The sequence below is a fragment of the Phyllostomus discolor genome, chromosome 5 (assembly GCF_004126475.2).
Source record: "Phyllostomus discolor isolate MPI-MPIP mPhyDis1 chromosome 5, mPhyDis1.pri.v3, whole genome shotgun sequence".
In the NCBI taxonomy this organism is placed as follows: Eukaryota; Metazoa; Chordata; class Mammalia; order Chiroptera; family Phyllostomidae; genus Phyllostomus; species Phyllostomus discolor.
This window is the reverse complement of record NC_040907.2, coordinates 50,414,000-50,421,745: the sequence shown is the minus strand read 5'-3', so window position 1 is coordinate 50,421,745 and position 7,746 is coordinate 50,414,000.

Sequence of the window (7,746 nt, the reverse complement as noted above, 5' to 3'; positions counted from 1 at the left end):
AGAAGTTACACCTAATCCTACACCTATCATGATAGTATTTTCACCATTTTGCAGAAGAGGAAAGGGAGGCCAAGTTACTTTTCTAACAAGTAGAAAAACTTACTAGGTATATTTCCCCCACTAAAATTTGGGTTTCTGATAAATTTTGAAATATTCTGATTAATTTAAAAGTTCATTTCAAATCCAACCACTGTCATACACTACTTAGTCACAAAATCTGAGTAAAAATAAAATCTTCAAATATTCACTAACTCTTACTATTGATTAGTAAGCCAAAATATTTCTTGAATGATACTTACCATGTACCAAGCATTTATTATTCAAGGGATTCCACTAATTATTCCATATAAAATTCTGTGTATAGATTTAATGATCTTATTTTGCAGGTGAGGAAAATGAAGCTCAATAAAGTTAAATAACTTGGCCAAGTTTACATAAGAATGGGGATCAGATTGCATATACCATCTGTATCTGTTTGACACTGTGAAACCTCATAGGACCTAGTTTGGAGGACTATAAATTAAATAACTTCATATTTTGACTTTAGAGAAAATAACTTTATATCAATTATTATATTAAAGTTACATGAGGTAGTTACATTAAAGTTACTACTTTGAGGTAGCTCACAATTTCAGCATTAGATCACTACATTCCTTTTGATGACATCTTAAAGGGCTAGGTTTTCAGCAGTTGCTGTTCAAATGCAAGTACTATGTAAAAACTAATGGGGAGCACAAAATGATAATGGTTGTGTCCAATCTGATTCCAGAGTTTGAGAAGTTCTGCAGTGTCCAAAGGCACTAGGCTGTTAGAACAAAGACATGTATTATGTCATTTGGATTTAACTATGTAATAAACAGAAGTGTTAGGCATTTCTTTTGTAGTGACATAAAAAAGTTACTGAGATGCTAAGGGCTTTGTAAACCAAGAAAATTTGAGAATCTTGGTTCAAAACTCTGGTTTTTAATTTAATAGGTAAAACTCTAACCTCATAGGACCTAGTTTGGAGGATTGCAAATTAAATTACTTCATATTTTGACTTTAGAGAAAATAACTTTATATCAATTATTATATTAAAGTTACATGAAAGAGCTTTACTTAACTTTTAAAAAAGAAAAAAGGTGAAGGAATCATACCTAATATTTCTGTGGTTAGTCCGTTTATGGATATTTCTTATTCTAATATGTTCATAATATTATACTACATGAACAATAAAATATGTTTAAGAGGCTACCAACAAAAATCTCAGAACTCACTATTTTTCAACTTCCTTTAACATGGATCACCCACAGACATATCTTCATCTCCTTTCAGTAGGTAAGCAAAGGAGTATCTCTCAATTACAAAAGAAACTTTAGCATTGGCCTATAGAAATAAGAATTCAGGATCAAAGTATTTCCCACACTTAAAAAAAAAAGAAAGAAACAGGGACTTCCAGCCAAGATGGAGGCGTAGGTAGACACACTTTGCATCCTTGTAAAACCAAAGAAGAACAACAACAAATTTAAAAATAAAAAACAACCAGAACTGCCAGAAAATCAAACTGTTTGGAAGTCCAACAACTAAGGAGTTAAAGAAGAAACATTCATCCAGACTGGTAGGAGGGGCAGAGACGGTCAGTTAGGGTGGCGAGGACTCATAGCAAGGCGGTGCTGGAGGACCAGGCAGTCTCACATTTGCATATGGATAACCGGAGGAACAATTGGGGAGCAAGACAGATGGCACAACCCAGGGTTCCAGCGTGGGGGAAATAAAGCCTCAAAACCTCTGACTGAAAAAACCAGTGGGGGTTGAGGCAGCAAGAGAAACTCTCAGCCTCACAGGAGAGTTCATTGGAGAGACCCACACAGTCCTAAAATGTACACAAACTCAACCACCTGGGAATCAGCATCAGAAGGGCCCAATTTGATTGTGGGTAGAGGGGGAAGTGACTGAAAGCTGGCCAAAAGATGAGCAAGCAGTGTTGTTCCCTCTCTGACTCCTCCTCCACATATAATGCAACAACGCAGCAACGTGGGTTGCCCCACCCTGGTGAATACTTAAGGCTCTGCCCCTTACTATGTAACAGGAACACCGAGATAAAAAAAAATATATATGGCCTAAATGAAAGAATAGATCAAAGCTCCAGAAAAAAATACAACTAAGAGACGAAGAGATAGCCAACCTATCAGATGTACAGTTCAAAACACTGGTAATCAGGATGCTTACAGAAAGGGTTGAGTATGGTACCAAAATAGAGGAAAAAGTGAAGGCTATGAAAAGTGAAATAAAGTACAGTTTTCTCCCCCCTACTCCCATTCCAGCCCACCCAACCCTCCGCCCTTCTGAAATGTTGGAAACCATCCACATGTTTTTTTAGGAAACAGTGATAACCTTGGCAGCTATCTGTATAATAATACAAATCCATTAAAAAAGAGTTTAAACAATTTTCTTGCCCTAGAAAATATACAAAGCACAACCAGAGAACTTTTCATATATATGAGACAATCTCCAAAAAGAAAAATGCCTTTCCCATCAATCTCACTGATGTTTTTAAACAAGTATGCATTCCAGCCTCGTCGTCCATCATCTCCCCTGGAATGCTCTCATGTGGCTACATCGGCCTGCTCTCAGTTTGTCCGACATATATGCTCTCTGCCCTCTTGCAAATACTTCACATATTTATAATTAGTTACTTAATCTATGTCTTCTCTGCCAAAATATAGGCTCCAAACATGCCTACCTATTCACCATTATAGCTCCAACCCCCAGCATAATGCCTATCCCAAATCAAATACTCAAAATATCTAGATTTTCAAATCAGCAAAAAATTATCATGTTGTCATTAGTTACTACACATAAGATCAGTGATATTCTTGAAAAAAAAGCAAAACAAAAAATGATCCCAGAGGTAGAGAAATTAATCTCTTTATTAATTAGTTTCACAGCTAGGAATTAGCATGTGACAGAGAATATCATCAATGTTCCAGAGATCAAAGATTAAAAATTTCCTGCTATGAGTAAAAATTATCTATGTTGGCCAATGATAATCATTTATATGAGTCCATAAAGAAAATGACTATTAATTCATTTCTATTATTACCTGCAGTGGCAAGAATGGTCCTCAGCTATCAACAAGGTTCACAATTGCAAGGCAGTTCTTGATTGCAGTATCTTTTGCTTCAAGTTGTTTCTTCTCTGTAAGCAGGTAGAGTGACCCGCCTCTCACCGCTGCATCATGTGCCACTAACATACACCAGACTCCACATAGCTTTTCAGTTCCTGAGTGAGAACATGGAATTAATTGTCTTTTAAAACAAGAAAAATGTGTGTGTTTATCCACAAATTCTGACATCTATTCTCCCCCTCTCTCCCTGCCTGCGTTTAACTTTTCTCTCTCAAAACCTTGGAAAGTTGGCTCAGGAATTAACTCCTGTTGCAGAAAAACTTCTGGGCTAACAGTGATATTTCAAGCAGCCTGAATCTGTTCCTTCCAGTCAACCCTCAGGATTTAAGTCCAGCATACTTTTACACTATGCAGTTAAGGAAAAGAGAGTATTTGTTGGGTATGTGGTATATGTGTGGTAAAATTGGGAAGCAATTCTCCTTATCCTAATATCTACACCCTTTTGTGATGACCCAGCATTGCCCCCCCATTGAGGTGGAGTCCATTTCTCCACCCTCTAAATCTGTGTTATGTCATGTGACTTCCTGTGACCAATGGGATTTTAGCAAACAGGAGGTCACTAGAGGCCTGAAAAGTGCTTGTGTATTAGGGTTTTCTCTCTCTTGCTGCTTTTAGGAACACTGTCACCTGATGTGAACAAGCCTGGGCTAGCCAATGACCCATTAACACCCAAAACCCCTGATGACAGTCAACGGCCAGTAAGTGAGGCTCTGTAAGGTTGTAGCTCCCAGCAAATGTGTGAGTGAGACTACTCAGACCAAATTGCCAACACGCAGAAGAGTAAGCAAATATTGCTTTAAGCCATCAAGTTTTGAGTTGGTTTACTGTAATATGACAACAGCTAACTGATATAGGATGGGTGAAATAAAGTCAAATAAACAGACTCAACTGTATGTAACCCTACATTCCCAACCCCTGCCATCAGTGGAACAGTCTATGGGTCTGAGTATTACTCCCCTCAGAGCAATGTAGTGTTCACAGAAGCAGAAATCACAGTGGCTGTTGTTTCTGTGTGTCTTTCCAAGCCCAGCAGGAGCAAGAGAAGGGTTGGTTCACAGAGCAGCATCTTAGTTGAGTATGAATGTAACATCAAAGACAAAGACATTACTTTGGTAATACTGATCTCTCTGAGAATATATCAGAAAGAGGAGGGATTATTTTTCATTAATAACAAAGAGTTCCAGAATATGCACCCCAAAACATGCTACTTTGGCTTAATGATTCTTTTGAGATGTAAGTACTTGAAAAACAGTAAATGCAGAGAGAAGCTTTCTTTAAACTCCCCTTATCTGCCCAAAGGCAAATCCTTCAAAGGGAACTCAGTCATCCTAGAGCCCCTTATCACAGAAGAGGAAGCTAGAAGTCCACACCACACCCAGCAACAAACTTTATCCCAAACTATCAAACCTCTTAGCTGTTCTTCTAAGGGTCCATTAATTTCTCCTAAAAATTATTTACTCTACCCTAAGAGGCCTATATCCACCCTCCCCTTTCTCTATTAAGATGGTATTTGTGTATGAACTCTAAGCCACCTCAGAGAGTTATTTTTCTTTTCCTTGGTGTCTCTCTTGTATACACGAATGTGGATGAAAAAACAGGGGAGGGATTGTTCTATAGGAAGTAACCTCACAGGGTTATCTGATCAGGGATTCTAACTGGGCAGGTCATGTTGGGTGGTTATGCTCCCATCCCAGGCCTATAGCTTCTTAGTGAAAGGTTTTAAGCCACCCCTGTCCATTGTTTTTGTGTATCTAGGTTAATACACCTTGACTGAAAGACCTTTCCCATGTATTCTAAGCCTAAGTAACTCCTACTAGTTTATCAAAATTCAGTTCAGCATCATTCTTTCCAGAAATGCTTAGGAATTCCTCTTCTACATACTCATAAACATTTTCACATTGTATTAAAATGATCTGTGTTTCTTCTACAAGATTGCATGTATTTATTCACTCATTTTTAAATGTTTATATCTATTACTAGTCAAGCATTCATTTAACAAATACTTATTGAGTCCCTACTAGGAATCTGGCAGTTATTCTCAGTGTTCAAGATACAACGGTGAATACAATAAACTGCCTGTTATCATGAAGGTGGCATTACTGTGTAAAATTTCAGATGATTATTTAAATGCTATGAAGTGGGGTAAGGACAAGTCAGTGACTGGGAATGGGTTAGCTGTAATACAATAGATAGGGTGGTGGGAAAAGGCCCCTCTGAGATGATGATTGAGAAGAGACACCAGTGAAGAAAAAGATATACCACAAAAAGCATCTCACTGGTAGAAAGAACAATTTTCCAGCTCCTGGGACAGGAAGGAATTTCCATATTCCAGGGGCAGTGAGGAGAATGATGTTGGGGGGGGGGGGGGGCCTGAACAAGGCAGGAAACCATAAAGATGAGGTTATTATATAGGCAATAGCCAGATTATTTAGGACTCAGAGGAGTTTGGATTTTATTCTAAGTGAGATGGGGAGTCCCTGGTGATTTTGGCACAGATGGTAACTTGATCTAATGGTGTTAAAACATTACTGTGGTGCTGTATCAAAAATAGACCAAAGGGAGACAAACAGGAAAACTGATGGGCCAGATATGACACCCCAAACTGGAGATGCCACAATGGGCAAGAAAGAGACTTACAGAGAGGCACACGGGCGGGGGATGAACCTGTACTCGGGCAGTTCTAGCTGGTCTTAGACCCCGGGTCACCTGTCTTATGCTCTGTGACCTTAGACAATATATAATGTCTCTGTGTTTCAGTTTCTTTCTATATAAAAATAGAGTTTCTATAAATATTAAATGAGTTAAAACATTTTTAGTGCTTGGATTCAGTGCCTGGCCCAAAATAAGTTCAATCAAATGTTAGCTTTAAGCATTATAGACCGTGGAGGAGGTCACAGATGGATCAGATGGCACTAGAATTGATCATTTATAAGAACTACAGTGAGTATTAGTACAAGGAGCTACAGTGAGCATTAATACAAGGGAGGAGTTCCTACCCAGTCCTGGGGAGGCAGCACAGTGACTGGGCACAAAGCAGGTGCACAAGTAAATACTTATTATGGTCAAATTACATTGTCTTTCCTTTCAGATGGATCTTTTGGGTATCAATTTTAACTCTGCACAATGCTATTACTGGCACACAAGAGTCACTAATCTCTGGATTTGTTTGTTATAATATAAGTCATTTTCATGTTTTGGTATTTTTTATTAGTATTTGCTCTTAGGATCTTATAAATTAATTTAAACCTAGTTAGTCTTCTAAGAAAAAAGTTATTTCTTGATAACAATAGACACTGAGAAAGATGCAATGATCCCTACAGATCACAGAGTTGTGAATCTGCACCAGATCTTTGCTAAATGTACGCCCACCTTTGGCCAGAAAGCATCATTGCCTCCCCTGATTTATTAGCAATGAGTCATTACAGCACAAGAGCATCACACAGATTGTAGGTGAGAATAAAACAGACTAAAGAAAAATGACTTTGTAAGAAAATGTAGTGAATGACTGTGTAATTACTAAAATACCACCACAGGGGGGCCTGTTGTCTTTCCTTGAGTGCAGTGTGTTCAAAAAAAGATCTCTGTCTCATGGCTCCCAAGGACAAGCATATAAAGATGAATCACTTTCCAGTTTTCATCAGTGAATCACTGTTGAGATCACCACTACTTAATTTGAGCTTTTCAAATGTGTGAGTCACCACACAAGTCTCTGCATTCTAAATGAGAATGAGAACAAGATTTTGTGATCTTCAGTCAAGTAGCTGTAAGGGGTCTTTCTTCCTGGAACCAGGGAAGTGTGCCTGAACTGGAAGAATGGGTACACAATACATCAGATGGATTCCACACAGCCGCCTTAGGCCTAAATATGCTACCCTAGCAGGTGTCTCATAATGGGCCTAATAGAGTCACATCCTGAGGTCAGAGGATAGGAAGAATCTGCCAAGGGTCTAAGCAGTGTGCATAATGGCTCTGCTGAAACCATGGGATCCAGAGACACTCAGGCATGGGAATCCTACCAACAAAGTTCCGGTATTTCCTTCTCTTACTAGAGATGTTAGCACTTATTCACAGCTGTCTCTTCTTATCCAAGCCACGCTGTCATCCCAGGAGAGCTCCATAGGCACGTGGGTACCTTACCCACTCTCCCAGCCTCTGACTTCTGTGACCTCCTTAGTGCTAATGACCCTCATCCCCCATCTCTCTTTCCTATCTCTCATGTCACCTGCATCCTAGATTGCTATAGTCTTGGCATTACATGGAATTATTTCCTCTCGTCAAGTTTAAATCCAAACACTTCACTCTCCGCCACCTTCCTTCCAAGTCTCTCATTCAGTTACTGCTACTGTATAACTTCTTCGGCCTCACCATGACTTCCAGATACCCTCTTTTTTCCCCAGTATCAGCCCCTCTTGTCTTTACTTCTTTTGCAATAATAAATGCTACAGCAGTAGTCAAAGCAGTAACAAGTACTAGCAATTAACAGCAACAGTAACTAACATTTATTCAATTGTTAGTTGATGTCAGGCACTGGAATTAGGCACTTTCATGACTTATATCATTTAATTCTTAGGGCTTTGTGA